Raw genomic sequence first — 17,488 nt, 5'->3', positions numbered from 1 at the left:
AAAACTAGGAGTGATGGATTTGAGCTTGTCTCCTCGCCCCACAGATGTTTCAAGCTGTGTTCCTCTGAACACAGGTGTCTCTGCCCAGGGGCAGGAGCTGCATAGGATGCAGAGGTGGCCTGTGAGCAAGGCTGTGGCTTCCCGCCTCTGATTCATTGAGAAGTGCTCAGAGTTCATCTACAAGAGACCTGGATGGAGGAAATCAGGAAGGTCCCGCTGCCCTTACTATTTTGGGAGCATTTCTTTCTAACAGGATTAAACCCAAAGAAAGTTGTGGGCTGTGAGCAGATGGGGACAAACCTGCTGTCTGGAAAATTCCATCATTCAAATGACTTCCCTAACTGTGCCTTGCTGGAGTCAGTTCTCAGAGGACCACCCCAGGCAGGCCCTCGGCCTCCATTTTCTACCATGCAAACAGGGTCCTCAGGCCACCCAGAGCCACTGGCACCCTTTATAATCCCTGTCTGATGGGACAAATATGTCCCTCCTCCTCACCTCAAAAGTAGCCCAGCGGAAGCACTATTTCCTCAAAGTCCTGCTGAGGGACAATGGGCAAACTCCCAAAGGACACTCCACCACAGAGCACACTTATTTCACATTTGTAATTCTCCATCCAACACAGCCCCATGTTCAGCTCTTTGAGGAGGCTCGTGGATGAACCTCTCCAACTCTGAACAATCAATACTTATCAAATGAATGACAGGTGTCACTTTTTAAATTTTATTTTTAGTTGTCGATAGACCTATAATTTGGGTTTTATTTATATGTGGTGCTGAGAATCGAACCCAGTGCCTCACACATGCTAGGCAAGTGCTCTACCACTGAGCTGTAACCCCAGCCCTGTAATATATTCTTAATGTGGGACTATCAGGACCCTAGGAAGAGGGACTTGGACAGAGAGGCCTTTGGTGATGTTCATCTAGGTGGCCACTAATTCATCCAGGAAGATCTGGCCCTGCTCACTCTTGGCCAGCCTCTTGCTCTGCTCCTTATATCTGCACCTTCGCCACCCTTGTCAGGAACCAATGAAAGAATAAAGTGGCATCCTAATGCTAGGCAATAACATGCCGCTACTGTCATCATCCAGCTTAACCCAAGATGAAACATCTGTGCTGAGCATCCTAAGGGGAAAATTATACTTTTACTTCTTCACCTGGCCACTCTGAGAATCCAATATACCAAATAGTAAGCATTCGCTAAGTAGCAGTGCTTATTATTATTTCTGTTGCTCCAAGCCTGATGGGAGCAGGTAAGTTAACTAGAAAAACAAGCCTAGATTAACATCTTAGCGAGTCAGACGAGGTGGCTTAGACAGCTAGTGTGGAATGAGTGACACAGACGGGGTCTTTTCCTTCCAACCTTTCTAGCCCCATTTTTCCTGTAAGTAAGAGGTCATTTGGAGCTGGAGGACACCCTGAGGACCTTCGTGGCTTTGAAGGGAGCCTTCAAGATCTAGATAAGAAGGGATGGGGAAAGAGGAAGGGTATTCTAGATGAGAGCCAAGGACAAAGGTGGTGACATCCCAGGCATGGAGACGGTACCTGGGAAGAAGAGGCTGCAGAGAATGGAGGGGCAGGTTGGAAAGAACCTGAGAAATGAGGAGTGGGACATAATATAACAAGCAAAGTGGAACCACGAGATCTCTTTAGCACTTAGCTGGGTCACTGTAACAGAAGGGAGACTAAGAAAGGGAAGACAGGGTAGCAGCCGTGCACAGCTGAGGGCTTCCTGTATGTTTTCTGTTTCATCCTGACAGCAATCCTATGCCACAGGTATTGTCTCCATTGTGCCCATGAAGAGCCTCAGGTTCAGTAAGTTTCTTTAAGCCACCCATAAGTTAGTTACTGGTGCAGGATTTGAACCAGGTCTAAAGTTGATGTTCTCAATACAGATGTGCAGCCTCAGAAGAATCTCTGACAGAGGAATGCAGGATGCACTAGGTAAGATGAGAGTCGTGTTGTCCTGCCAAAGAAAACAAACCCCAAAATGTTTACCATACAGTATATGAGGGCAACCCTGTGCTAGAGCACCCAAGAGTCAGATCCTCAGAGAGCAGGAACACCCAAGACGGATTTGTAAAGAATTTTGATTTTTTTGCTGTAAAAGAAAAATCAAAGTAGTAATTGTTTGTGGGGGGGGGGGAATTGGATCTACATTGAACTTCCAAACACTTATGATTTGTGTTGGTTTTATTTTTATTTATCTATTTGAGTTGCATACAGAAAGGTACACCATTCCAGTATCAGTCCTAAGAGCCCCTAAAGAGCTTCATCTGCCCCATGGACCCACTGAGCTGAGTGGCTAAGGCTCCGACACCTAAGGCACAGAAAACAGTATGAAACAAGCTGTGAACTTGAATCCTGTGGTTCAAATCATAGGGGTTGGAGCAAACCACATGGGCTTCCTTGGAAACATGGAAGTGACAAGGCAGCAGAACCCACAGATCTGAGGGGACGAGCCTGGGCAGCATTCACCCAGCAGGGAATCCAGAGAACCTCCTCTGGTCTGGGTGAGGGGCAAAGCATCAGCTGGTGTGATGCCCATAACACAGCCTGAGAAGTCAGGTGCAGAGACAGCCCCTTTTTAGCAGCTTGTTTACTTGGATTGTAAGCAAGAGCCTGTTTAATGAAGGCAATTATATACATAGGCAGATGGTGACAGCAACCAACACCAACGCTAGCTGAAGGCTGTGGGGTCGAGGTCTCAAGGATATAAAGAAGTCTTCCTGGGCTGGGGCTCCTTGCGTATGCATGGAGGAGAGGTGTGGCACTTGAGCTCTGAACAGAGAAGGAAAGTAGGCTGAATGAAAGCAGGAAGGCTCAGACATTTCATTCTGTAGAGCAGAGGGGCTCTCAAAGTGGGATCCCAAACCAGCAGCAGGAGCACTTGGGAACTTGCAAGACATGCATTTCTCTGGCCCCATCTGAGCCTTGCTGAGTCAGAAGCTCTGGGAGGGAGCCAGCCCTCTGAGGTTTAATACATCCTCCAGGTAGTTCTGACACATGCTCGAGTTTGAGAATTGAGAGTATGGAGTACACATCACTGTTCAAAACAGGACCCAGGAACCAGATTTAACACTTAGCTGGGTCATGTATCTTTTCAAAACCTTACTTTGCTAATCTGTAAAATAGGAATCAGAATACCTGATCTGCCAGGGTAGCATGTGGATGCCATAGGACAGGAGTTTGTCTGCCCATGAATACTGCATTAGTGGGCCAGGCAAGGGAAATGAGGCAAAGCTATTATTGTCCACAGATGATAGCAGTGTCTAGAGAAACCTCAACCTACAGAGAAATTAGTGATTTAATTAAAGACTTTATTTAGCAATGTTGCTGAATATAAGAGCAATATACAAAAATCAATTTCATTTCTGTCCACAATCCCTCTCCTGGAGAGTACCCAGGGCCTTCCCACAAGTTCTCCAGGATGACCACTCTGTATAATTGGCCTCAGCCTGTGAGGACAAGGGCTCTCCCATCAGAGACTTCAAGAAAGGTTCCCTGCTTTGCTTCCTAGTTTGGAAGTTCTAACAAGAGGCTTTCCTGTTCTCCTTGATCATTATCCTCTTCTCTCACCCTTTTTGTTCCTATTCAGGGCTAGATTTATCACAGATCTCATGAAGCTTAACCTCAAGCCTCTCACTTACACAACTCTGCCCAAGGCATACGATGTGTTAGTCAGATTTTTTGCTTTTGTATCAAAATACCTGGGAAAAACAAATTGAAGAAGGAAAGATTTATTCTGGCTCATGGTTTCAGTCCCTGGTCAGCTGGCTCCATTGCTTTTAGGCCGGTGGTGAGGCAGAAACATCATGGTGGAAGAGTGTGGTAGAGGAAAGCTTCTTACCTCATGGCAGAAAGCAGAGAGAGAGAGGAGGGGCCAGGGATAAGATACATCCTTCTAGGTCATACCCCCAGTGACCAACTTCCTAACATTTCCACCACTCCCCAGTAATGTCATCAGTTATGAACTCATCAATGCATTAACCAGCTGATGAAATCAGAGCCCTCAGGATCCAATTATTTCCCAAGAGTCTCACCTGTGAACATCACTGCTTTGGGAACCAAGCCTTCAACATATGAGTGGAGCATTCCAGATCCAAACTATAACACACGATCATGTATTTTTATAATATTCACAAAAAAAGTTATTTTGAGCACAATATGTTATAAAGTGGTCTGTTGACAGTCTGACCTTCCCTCCACCATGCTTCCTTATGTCTGGTGATGATCACATGGCCAGGCATTTTGGGGGGGAATCTGACCAAGGGGAGGTTGAGCATTTAGTTCGACACTAGTGGGATGTGTTTTCATGATTTGCAGTTACCTCTCTTGCCAGCAGTCCTGGGGTAAGAGTAACTTCTAGGAGTCCTCCTCTGGCCCACTGAGTCACCTTAGAGAGGTCATGGCACAGAGAAACAGGGCCCATCCTACAACTCAGAGCATGTTAGGACATCATCAAAAACCTGGTTGTGTGTCATCAACTCAGAAGTTTAGTCACCACATATGAAAACTGGAAAGGCCCCCAAATCTTTCAGCTCATCTACAAAGGGATATGTAATAGGATTCTTCCCAAATGTGATCATAATCCTGTGAATGCATAAGATTTTAACATAACTAGTTTTGAACATGAGAGAAATTTCTAAACTCTCAACCACCTAAAATATTAACTATATTAGAGAGAACACTGTTATCTTTTCAATTATCTCTCAAGCCCTGTTATCTTAAAAATTCTCTCTGTAGAATGTTATATTGCAAAATTGTCAGAGAAGAGAAGATTAAAAATCATGCATAATGTTCATATTTGCTACCAAGGAGATAATTAGCAAAAATATTATTTTTATGAATTATGGTTATAGTATTTGCCACCTTTTTGTAATTTGTAATTTTCTTGCATTATTTTTCTGATTCAAAATAATTATTCACTTTCATACCTAACCCTATGTTTATAATTCATTATTTTTTAAGAGATCCCCCCGCAAACACGGATCCATCCTGACCCACTTTCTCTTTCTTCATACAGTGACTACCCGACTCACTTGCAGTGTGTGTCTCCCATTCACATAGAGCCACCTTCAGCAGGTACCAGGCATCATAGTGTTAAGTCTTGCTAATAGAAGATAGTCAATGTTCCTCTCCCAGCCACCATATTGACATGTGAACAGGCTTGCTTGGAGTTTCCCATAGCCTCCCTGAAAGTAATTGGTTCCTAAGATGTACCTCCAAAAAATGGGATATGTGGTCAAAGAGGTTTGATGAATGTCACATGCTAAGCCCCATCTAAGAGATCCTAAGACTTCATAAATATGTTGGTGGTTGCCAGCTTGTCCCAAGGGTGTTTGGACATACACCCTTATCTCCCCTAATACCTCTTAGTATTGTTAGGATGTGAACCCATTCAGGAAATGCTGCCTTAACTAAAAACAGTGATCTGTAGTGAGATTCGCCAGGTAGCCAAGTCCTGGGCAGGCAGGGCCTCCCTGCCTCCTTGGACCACATGGTTCAAGCAGCTACTTACTACCAACATACTGATCACTGCTCAGGGCTCTCCCTGCAATGGGAGCCTCATCCTCCCCTAGACCCTGTCCTTCCTCTGCAGCCCATGAAAGAAGCACCTCTAACACATTTCAGGTATGTTCTCTGGGGCCCATGGCAGTCCCCTCCCACAGCCTCTGTATAATTAAGCCACCCCAGGGCTCTAAGATCTGTCATACTCCACAGACCTAAGTTCCCCTGATCCTGCGTCCATAAAAGAAAGCCAGATGATGACGTATCTCTTTGTACTTCTCTTAGTCCACTGACTGCATCTGAGCTATCCTCAGGGAAGATTGTGTCTCAATCCAGAACTCAGGCAAGGGGCAGTTCAGGGAAGTTCCTGAACCTCATGTTTTTCTGCACATGCTCTGAAGGAAGATTCCAACATCTGGGAGGGATGACGTAAGAGCAGCTGTGAGGAGCTGAGCAGACAGCAGGAGGCTGCAGCAGGAGAGGCATGCAGGGACCTGTCTGATGAGGGACTTTGTGATGTCCCTCCTGTGCCATCAAGCTCCCTGCCTCAGCTTCCTCCTCTGCAGAGCAGGGATGTAATACTGCCCACCTCGTGCAACTGTCTTGATGATCAATTGAAAGAAGACAGAGCTGAGGGTAGTACCCAGCTCGTGGCCAGCACCTGCCAGATACTCACCATTACACACATTACTCAGAAGTGCTTTTGAACTGATATTTCCTGCGTTTGGGGAGGTGAAGTGGCAGCCCTAAGTCTGACCTCAAGGACAAAATTAGCAGATGAGAGGGCTCAGTTACTATCCTGTAGCATCACTATCCTGTGACATAGAAATCCAAGCCCATACTCACACCTGGGGGAACCCTTAGATTTCAGAGAGCTGGTCTTGAATAGAGACTGACTTTGCCCTATGGTTTTTTAACATGGCAGTTAAATGTTAAAAAAAAATAAAAAACAATTTTCCACTTGACTAGTATTCAGTTACTAACATGGACTTATCATTAAATGATAAATTCAAGCGCACAATTGTGGACATAGCAATTATCCTTTAGATTAAGTCTTTTATCCCATTCATTCAACATTTAAGTGAGCACCTATCATAGAGTTGTCAACTCTATCATCAGCTTTGTCAGTCAGATGGAATGAATCTGAAATAATTTCCCCAAATAGAAATTAAAAGTAAATACAAATCTCGAACAGGGTTCTCATGAGGTGAGCTGATCTACTGCCGGCAAAATCCCTGTGCATAAAGGACACTCCACCTGTACTGCTTCACTCTCTCCTCTGGGATGTTCTCAATGATGTATCTCTGCATGCTCATGAGGGATGGGAGAGAAAGGTTTGCTAGGTGGCAGGGGAAGTGAGAGTACTGCCCTTCTTTGGGTGCAGGGGTGGAAGACAGAAAGGGGAGGTTGGCAGCTCAGAGCTCACCTTCTCCGGTGCCCTTCCCCAGGAGGCCATGGGTTTCCTCCCTTGATTTGCTCTGTTTCTACTCAGATGTCCTCTGATGATAGAGGCCTTCCTGAACCACCTGCCCCATCTCTCCCTATATCCTTACTCTGCTTTATTTTTATTCTTCACATTTATCTCCACTGGACACATACATTTGTTTGTTCAGCTGTCTTTCCTACTAAGTCGTGTGCTCCATGATTATAGGGACTTTGTTTTTTTCGCTGCTGGGATCAAATCTCAGCTCTGCCAATTATTAGCTAATTTAACCTTGGTCAGGTGACTCATCTCTCTATGCCTTTTCACAGGTCATTTTGATAATTGAAGGCACTAATGAGAAAGTAGCGCTTGGCACAGTGCCTAGCACATCACAAGTTCTCAGTAAATATTAGTCATTGTTTGATTAGTCCTTTTCCAATAGATTCTTACTTCCACCAGATCAGACCTCAGCAGCAATTCAAGGAGTCATTTTGTGTTAGGTGGAGCTAGAAATAGTGGAGAATTGCATTAATTGGGAAACCATGAAAATACCACTTACCCTTTCAAAGTAGGTGAACTATAGAACTCTTAAGATTCTGGTCCTCAAATTTGTCTACACCTTGGAATCACCTGGGAATTTTAATAATTATGAATGCCTGGGTACCACTCTGAGCTTCTGATATAATTGGTGTGATGAGTGGCCTGAATATCAGGATTTTTTTAAGTTCCTCAGGTGCTTTTAACCTGTAGCAGATCTGAGACACACTGCCACAGAGTGCCACCAGATTTCCCCTTGAAAGTCAGCAAGACAAATGTCTTTTTATGGTCTGGCAGTTAATGCATCTTTCTAAAAGGAGCCATTTGCTCACAGACAGATCCATTAAAAATTAATCACTGTGGCCCAGCAGGGCTCCTCACTTAAAGATTGCTGCTGAAGACTGGTACAATGGCACACGCCTTTGATTCCAGCTACTCAAGTGGCTGAGTGTGGCTGGAGGATGGTGTGTGAGGGCAGCCTGGCCAACAGAGACCCTGTCTAAAACAAAACAAAACAAAAGATTGCCATTGATAATGATGCAGCCATCTAGAATGCTAACACCCCGCAGAGGAGAGGCCTCGGCAGCACAACAGGTGCAGACACTGAGGCTGAAGCAGCTGGACCAAGCATTCCCCCCACCCACGTCTCTAATCAGCCCAGCCACAGATACTGGTGAGGATGGTGGTGGTAGGGATGCCGTCCCTGGTACCTCTCTGGATAAACAAAACATTTTATCATGTCTTCGAACTGAAATAGCATTCAGAGTCCGTGTTTGGACCCCATGATGATAAGATCTACAGCTCATATCTGTGACAAGAAATTCTAGTTGAATTAGAATACAACTGCATTGTGACAAAGTGCTTTTTAAAAGAAGGCCATCTCCATTGGCCCCTCTGTCCTGCTGTTGAAGAGTAAGGGGAAGAACATTACGCCAAGTGAAACAAGCCAGAAACAGGACCAATCCCGTGTGATTCCCCTTATTAGGAAGACCAGTCCCGTCAAACTCATAGAGTTGGGAAATAGAATAGGGGTTGACAGGGACAAAGGGAAAGGAAAATAGGGAATTGTTTAATGGGTACAGAGTTTCAATTTTGCAAGATGAAAAGCGTTCTGGAGATGAATGGTGGTGATAATTGTACAACATTATGAATGTACTCAATACCACTGAACAGTACATTAAAAAAATCGTTAAGATGTTAAATTTATGGTATGCATTTTTTAACCACAATTAAAAATAAATTTTTTAAAAAGCAATTTTTTAAAAAGTAAAGTGACCACATATGGTCTGAAAAGTCTGTCCAACAAGGGTTGCCAGCCTAAAGAAATTTCACTAAGTTTTTCATTTTATTTCCATGGAAACCTGAGAAGAGATGATGAATTCCAATGGACAGGATTCCCCGAAGCAGAGTCCAGAAGAGGGAGTCTGAGAAAGAGGGTTAGCTGATCAATATTCAGACCATGTATTAGTTTATTTATTTAGTTTATTTATTTATCAATGCAGGGGATCAAATCCAGGGGTCTCGGGCATGCCAGGCAAATGGTTTACTACTGAGCCTGCAGATCAACATTGAGGGCATCTTAGATGTTCATGCAAACTCCAATCAGCTGATTTTACGAAACTGTTTCTTCCCCGTGTCTATAAACTTCATAAATAGAATGTGCCAGATGACTTACCAATGATTATGGTTTATGAACTGAGCTTTAAAGATTGTGTGTTTCCTCCTTCCGTTGGAGAGATTTCCTGCTGTGTGTTTTCATGGAAATGGGTTAAATAGAAGGAGTCTGAAGTCAGCAATAATAAAGGCTATTTGGCAAATCTTTTTTTAAAGGATTTGTAACATGCCTAATATAAGTATCGGCACAAATAAGATTTATACCTTCACAGGGAGCAGACTATGGAGAAGAAGGCCATATTTGCCTGTGGCAGGGTATTGTTTTTCTAAGTGATCTTTTGATGAGCATCTGGAACACAAAGAATTGACCTCTATTGAATGTCATTCTGTTGCTGGGCTTAAAGAAATCTGTAAGCAAGGCGAGTCATAAGTTCTTAGGCAGGTCAGCATATGGAAGATCATCTAGGGACTGGCTAAGTGGCCCCCCAAAAGACAGCACCAGCATCACCTCGTGCAACAGAAATGGAATCTGTGTTTAACCAATCAAGATCCCTGGGTGATCTTGTATGAGAAGCCAACTTTAGGACATCCATCAGGAGCACAATATTGACATGTGTCTCCATGAATCTGTCAGTTCTGTATTGGACCCTCTGCCCTCCTCGAGAGCCCAGTCCCCCCGGGCAGCCCTAGATATAAGTGACATTATCACATCATAGATTTCTGTCATACACCTTGGCTCTTGCCCTCTCCACAACCCCAGAGACAAGATTAACTGGCTCTTCCCAATGACAAACGTCTGAAGGTTTGTCATGAAGCTCTCTCACCAGCTGCCATGTTCTCCAGATGACACCTACTGGGTCCCCCCATTCCTTCAGGTCTCACCTATGCTTCCTGCTGCATGTTCACCACGAGGTCTTCTGGAGACTCCGACCCTGCAAGAACCACAGTATCCATGTGACAGCCTCTTTCCCCTACAAGGACAAAAGTTCTGCTTCTCCATGGTCTGGTTTCTTTGAGGCTTGACCTAGTTTCTCCTAGATGATGGGGGGCAGTGGGGGGACACTAGGCACTTCAATCCCTTCCAAGGAAGCATGTGCTCTGGGCCTCCCGAGGCCTTCCAGCACCCACCAATCCCCTTCTCTCCAGATAGCGACTTCCCTGCTTCCAGCCTGCCTCGCCGTCTCTCCCAGCTGGGTGTGCTGGAGGACTACAGAGCCTACAGCCCCCCAACACTGCCCCTCCTATAGGAAGAACAGCAGGGACCCCAGCACAGGGCTCCCATCCCCACTGCCATCCCTCCTCCCCCATTGTCTTCCTCCTCCACAGCACCCTTTGTTCCAGCTGGGGTTCTCAAACTGGGAAGAGGTAGAAGCTTTTCCTGGGAGCTCATTCGAGATCAGAAGGCAAGAAGTCAGTAGTTTTGTGAAATCTACAAGTTCACAAGCACTTCCCTGGATTCAAACAAAGGAGAACCTTGGGGACCATTGACTTTCAGAACAAAGGTCCTTCTCCCCCTATCTCCCATCTGTCCCTGAATCTAGATGTCTCTCTGTCCCCTGTGCATATTCTAGGTCTTCTCACCCCTATCCCACTTTATGCACACTGGCTCCTGTCACCACCTCATTGCCCCCCACAAACACACACACACACACACACACACACACACACACACATCTCAGAGGTCCCCATCCCTCAAGACCAGCTCAGACCTCCTCCAGGGAGCTCCTCTGGACATTTGCACTACGAGAGGAGGGCTGTCCTGGTGTGTCACAGTGGGGAGGTCCCACAGTGTGCATGGGCACCCTCCACTACTTCCCTGCTATTGGGTCTGGGATAAGTTGTTTCCCCACTCTGGAAAGAGCCAAGTCCAAAGGTGGATGAAAGAATTCCTGAATGAATTCCTTGTAAAATGCTAACACAGGGCTGGGCACAGAATAGGTTCCACCTAAATGCCGAGCATGGCTACTTCCTGTCCTGAGATCACTTTTCATATCAATGAGTCCTCTCTCTAATCACATGACATGTTCTTTGAAGACAGGGATGATGTTAACCATCTCTGTATCCTCCACACAGGGACTGACATATGTCAGACTCTAAGGACACATTCCAGAGACTTCCGGTTGGGAAGATCAGTCTGTTAGATTCCTCCCATGCTCCACATCCTAGCCTGGAAACAGGAGCCACCCTAAATATTGACTTAAAAGGAGGAGAGAAATAACCCTCCCTGACTTGTCCCACATCTACCCCCACACTGAACCACAGTTGGCTGAGGCTTTATTCGGGGATAATGTTGTCCCATTTATTATATTCATTGTACCTGCAAGGGATTAGGAGGCACATGTCACTAAAAGGTGGAATAGAAAGTTATTGAATCATGCCATCTCTCCCAGCTCCAGCTCTCAGACATAAGACAGCAGGCCCAGGGATGAAGGGGACGTGGAGGGGCAGGCAAGGGTGGTATCCACCTGCCCAGTGCAGACTCACTGGGGCAGCACTGGGGCCCATCCTGCTGGAGTGACTTGGATCCAGGCTGTTCCGAACACCCTCACAGACGACTGGGACTGAGTGCTGGTTCCCTGCACCCTCTGCAAGGGGAGTGCTCAGAGCTTTAATTATACCTTCTCTCTAGAACTGTTGGGGCTCCCTAATTATGCTCTGCACAAGCAGCTGTTGCTAGGTTATTTCCCAAACACCTTTGAAGCTTTCAAAGGCAAAGCATCCCGTGGGTTCTGCACCATTCAACAAGGACAGCAAAATGGCCTGGTAGGAACAACAGCTGCAGAAGGCCCAAAGGCCCCCGTGGAAAGATCTAGAAAAGAAACTATATACAACTGCCCACCACTACCACCCCCGCCGCCGCCACTGCAGTAGTGCCTCCAGAGTTCTTCTCAACAAAGAACACAAAGTGACAAGGTAGCAGAAGGAAAGAGACCATTGGAAAGAGCCACTCCAGCCTGGCCTCTTGCACGCCAAGTGGCCGTGAGGGAGAATGAATGACAGGAGTGGGGGCTCTGTCTTTGCACAGCAGTGATCCTTGTAGCTTCACTCCATGACCCGCCCCAGCTGGCCTGCAACACCCACATTTAGACAGTGCCCACGTGTGCATCCTGCATGTGCCCACCACCTCTCCCTGGCCAGGGGCCATGAGCATGCCCTGCCCGGGAAGACCACCTGTGATCCCTGAGGACGAATTCCTCACCACCCAGATGGAGCTGCAGGCAGGGCAGAGAGGCCATGGGGGCATTTCCCTCCCTTCCAGATTCATGAGCCCTGATGATAAAATTCAGTTTATCACCTGGGTATTGTTTTCCTCCCTAGAAAATTCTTTCACTGGGCTGGGGTTGTGGCTTAGCGGTAGAGTGCTTGCCTAGAATGAGCGAAGCCCTGGGTTCGGGTCCTCAGCACCACATATAAATAAAATGAAGGTATTGTGTCCAATTATAACCAAAAAAAAAAAAAAAAAAAGAAAGAAAATTCTTTTACCCCATTCACTCAACTGGAACTCCTCTTTTCAATTCTGATCACCAGTCTTGTGTCGTGGGCCCCAAAGCAACACTCACTGAGACCCCTCTGATCATCTCAATTGCAGGCAGGACTCCCTGCTCCCTGTAACCACCCCTCAGACCCAGAAATGGAGCCTCTTATGGCTCCCATCTCACCTTTCCAAGGCTTCTCATGTTTCAGAGCTCAGCAGAAGACATTGTAACTTCCCAAGTTCTCCTCTGCCCTGTGCTCCTGAAACACCTCAGTAAAGCACCTTGGCAATGCCCCTGTGGAGAGTGGCGTGGAGTTCTAGGAGTGTGGCCCTGGCCGAAGGCAGGCACTGTCCCAGCATTGCACCCCAGACCCGCTCTGTCCTTGGTCACATTCACACAGAAACGTGAACGAACAGCAACAGAAAATGGCCTCAGAACAGAGGGACCAGCAGTTTTGCCCAGGAAGATTTGGGAGATGTTATTTATTGTGGTTACCGTTAGTTGGGACAAAATTGAAAATGCAAGATGAGTTTGGTGCTTTGGAAAGTGTACAAGCTGCCAGGGAACTCTGTGTTCCTTCATCACAAGAAATAACAGAAATTAATGAAGCACTTGCAGAAAATCCAGGGCTGTCAACAAACCCCTTTATCAGCTTGCTAGCTGATAACGATGGTACTGAGTAACCTTTCAGAACTAGATGCCTAGTAAGTGCAGAATATGAGAAATACATTAAAAAATACATAAAATCTGTAAGCCTACTGTAAGCAGGTGCCTAAATAAACTGGTGTGAAATCACCTATTCCAGCATAGCTGTCTGAAGTTAGTGGGGGACAGAAGGGTTTTAGGAACTGTTTTCAGGAATATCAATGGGAAAGAAACTACTCTCAACACTGCTCCTGGAAGAAAATTCTTCCCTTCCTAACAATTTCAGATAAACAAAATATATACCTTTAAAAAAAAACACCTTATGAGTTTTAGAGCAAACTCTAAACTCTGGTATTCAGAATTCATGAAATGATCCATAATCAAAACTCCCTTTAAAAATCATGCGATTCAAAGATAACCCTGTTATCCTTATATAATTTTGCAACTTGCTCAAATCCATTCCTAGATTTGGTTCAAAATACTTAATGATCTTCGGATTAGAAATACTTAGGAATGGAGGAACGTGTTGGTTGTACAGCGTCAGATGAAGAACAATACTATCTTAATTGTACAATATGCTGCATTCGCTGGTGCTATTTTTACACAATGAAGAAACCGCTTTGCAGTAAAATAAGAACCAAATAAAATATTCAGCCTCTTCATTTTAAAAGAAAGATCCCTTTGTGTTTGGTGAAGAGCTTAAGGGACAGGTAGCCTTAGGGAAACAGCAAGCTTGGCTTTCATTCAAAAGTCAGGAAGAGCCAGGGAGGAACGTCCCTAGCTGGTACCACAGCCTGGTCCATGATTCTGGCCCAAGGGCAGGCTTGTCATATGAACATATTTCAGGGAGGGTATTTCAGAAGGAAGCCCTGTGTCCCCTCTTTTCTCCAGCCCTGGACTCTGCAGAGAGAGAGACAGATTAATTCCAGAACATTCCATTCCATAAAAGACTGTTCATTGACCTGTCAGAGAAAACCCCCTTTAAGCCACTTCCCCTCTGGATCCTCTTTTCTTTAGTGTGCCCCTGAAAATCTCACCCTCTGACTGTAAAATGAAATCAAGCCATTATTTATTTACAACTCACCCATCCCAAAGTGAAGAAATGGTACAGACAGTTTGGCTGGTCTCTGTAATTCTTAGAATCACACTTAAATTCCTAACAAACTACTGTACACCCAATCGGGGTGAGTCTCACATGCATTATGCTAAGGGAAGTGGTTCAGACTCAAAAGGCTACCTACTGTGGTTCCATTTATATGACATTCCATGCCAAGTAAAACCCAGGTCGGGTGGGGTAGGGGGACAGAAACAGTGGTTGCTAGAGCCTGGGGCAGGGGTGTCCAGAGGGGATATGAGGGAGTTGTTTGAGGGGATGGACTTATGACATGTCACGTTTGTGATGCCAGTGACATGATTCTTTGCTTTCATCAATACTCAGAACTGTGCCCTAATAGGTCAAATTCTACCTCCACGCAGATTAGACCTGGCTTTAAAAAAAATAAACTCCTATAATAATGACATCAGCGAGCCTGTTCTGAAATAAATAAGACAAACCTCGAGGAGCTATCAGCCTACGTGAACTCTCCACTAACCTTTGAAGGTGGCAATTGGAACTCCATGTCCATAAAGTCAAATATGTCAAAGACAGGACCAGTGGTTCTTGCAGAAGATGCCACATGGGGAAGGGGGTCCGACCATGGAGCCGCAGCTGGCTCACTCCGCCTTTCCTTCAGGGATTCAACAGTGTTCCTTCGCTGTTCCTCAGGGGCAGGCACGAGCTGGGCCAGGTGGACGCTGCTGTAGAGCAAGATGGTGCTGCTGCCCATGAAGGGCACATCCTCTGGTGCTCCTGGGAAGGGGCAGACTTGCTGCAGAGACGTAAAGAAACAGTAACAGGGCAGGGAGAGGACTCGGGCCTGAGTGTGTCAGCCAACCAGGGAGGGTGAGGAATCTGAGGACCTTCCTGGAGGAGAAAGACTGTAGGGTGATGGAGGCCAGGGCTAGGGGGCGCTGAGGGTAGAGAATAAGACCCAGTTCCCACCCCGTCCCCCCTGTTATCTGCTCCCAACACCCATCACTTCTGTGACCCCAAAAGATGTGGGGAGGGAAGGAACAAGCAATGGATTCCGTAGAGGCCACCTGCTCGGCAGCCTCCAATTCAATTCAATTCTGACACTCTCTGCCTGGAGAGTATTGGATCCCACAGGATGAAGGCTAGTCCCACCAGACTGTCCCCACTTTAGACACCGGTATAGCAAGCTGTGGGCTCTGGACCTTCTGACCAGCTAGCAACCAATTCAGGTTCCCAGGAACACTTCCTTGGGTTTGATTAATCTGCTTAAGGCTTACAGGACTCAGGGAAATCTATTTACAGGTGTATTATAAAGGACATCACAGAGAATACAGATGAAGAGATTCACAGGGCAGAATGGGAAAGGGTACAGAGTTCCCATGCTCTACGGCCTCATAAGAGTTCCTCTCTGGGTGCCCTCCAGTGCCCTCTAGGAATTTCCTCATGGCCAGCTAAAGGCAGAAAGGTGGGGTAGATTAGTGTTTTTATGACTCACTTTGGGGGAGAGAAATTCAAGTTTCTGAGTCTGCCTTGGGAGGGAGCTGTGGACCAAACAAAACAAACAAACAAACAAACAAAATGTGTGTGTGTGTGTGTGTGTGTGTGTGTGTGTATTAATATCACAAGACTCTTCTGCTTGCCTCCTTCCTTCAGCCAGTTTGAGGACCTGCTCTGCAGAAACACAGGCCGTACGGTGGGGGGACAGCCAATATAATTTGGGGCCCTCAGCAGGTTTTAGAATTTAATAAACCTTTGATCAACAAATGAAGAGATTTCTGATCAAAAAAAACAAAAGGTCCTGGGTGCTTGGGCTTCCTGATTTCATCAGCTTTAACCTGAGTCTCTGATACTTTTTACATCAGTAAAAAGGAAAATTCTGGTGCCAAACAGGGAACTAAAACAGCAAGTGACGTGACTGTCCCTAGCCTCTCCCGTTAGATCCCATCAGTCCTAACTTTCGCTCCCACATGGTCTGAGTTCTCTGTTCTTCCATCAGGGAGATTGTTCCAGAGGATCCAAGTGGATGTTCTCACACTTCACTGTTGGGTCAACTTGCTAAATTACATAGAAAACAATTTCTTTTTTTTTTGGGGGGGGGGGGGCGGTAGACAATACTGGGAATTGACCCAGGGACACTCTACCACTAAACTATATCCTCAGCCCTTTTTATTTTTTATTTTGAGTCAAGGTCTCATTAAGTTGCAGAAGCTGATCTCAAACTTGAGATCCTCCTGCCTCAGCCTCTGAGTCACCGGGATGACAGGTGTGCACCAATGCACCAAGCATACCAGCATAGGAAACAATTCCTAAATTGCCTGGGCATATTTTCGTATCTATGCCAATCCATCTATGTCATCACCATATGCAATAGGAAGAGACTCCATCCCACAGCACAAATCACTAGGCATTGGCCATAACAGCAAAGAAATCTGTTCCTAACAGATACTTTGTAGGATCCCCAGATTCCCCTGGGCCAACAGAGCTGTGACCACTCCGTCCCTTAGGCTGTTTCCATATACCATTTACCTATACCCATTACGAAGATGGCCGTTCCATTCTCAGAGGGCCTGGTGTCTGGGTTTTGGGCAGCATTAATTATAAACATCAGCACCAAAGCTACTGCTCAATTTCAAATATGTGACTATTTCTGAGATTTAGCCTCTGGGTAAATGAAATTTCAGTGTTTCATCATTACTCTGTTGATGACAGTAATGAACTTGGGAATGACTCCTATTTATCCATCTTCTTACTAGATGTGGGCAGACGTATTGTGCTTAATTACATCAAGTAGGGTGGGAAATCATTCCTTCCAAAATAGTGATAACCTGGATCCCTTTCCACACAGGAGAACCATATGGCCTCATAAGATTCCCAAACTCAAGCCTTGGAGCCCCACAAAGCAGGCCCAGCCACTCTAACTGGACTTCTGTTCGCGAATATTTCTTCAAGATCAATAGGAAAGGAGCAAGAATGAAGGGGATCCCCAAAAGGACCCTGTTTCCATGGGAGGGCAAACGGAAGGGGCATGGGAGGACATCTGCAAACAGCTGGTCAATGGAAGGGGGTCTACCACGCGGCCTGCGCAGTGGTTTCATTAATGAGGTTCTAGGCATAAAGTTAGTTAGACGAGATCGAAATAAAAACACAAGACTCAATTACCTTAATTCTATTGCTAGGTCCGAGACGGCTCCCCTCTCTGGTTCGCTCCTCTAGC

The 17,488-nt window shown here is 45.8% G+C and overlaps 1 protein-coding gene across 1 annotated transcript in view; it reads left to right on the top strand.

The window, feature by feature from the left end:
- The window catches only part of Mapk4 (mitogen-activated protein kinase 4), a 51,775-nt gene that overhangs the window by 23,835 nt on the left and 10,452 nt on the right, over positions 1 to 17,488 (top strand). The gene's annotated exons all lie outside the window — the stretch shown is intronic.

The sequence above is a fragment of the Urocitellus parryii genome, chromosome 13, assembly GCF_045843805.1.
Source record: "Urocitellus parryii isolate mUroPar1 chromosome 13, mUroPar1.hap1, whole genome shotgun sequence".
Classification (NCBI taxonomy): domain Eukaryota; kingdom Metazoa; phylum Chordata; class Mammalia; order Rodentia; family Sciuridae; genus Urocitellus; species Urocitellus parryii.
The sequence above is the reverse complement of the archived record's forward strand: the minus strand, read 5'-3'. Positions and strand labels throughout refer to the sequence as shown.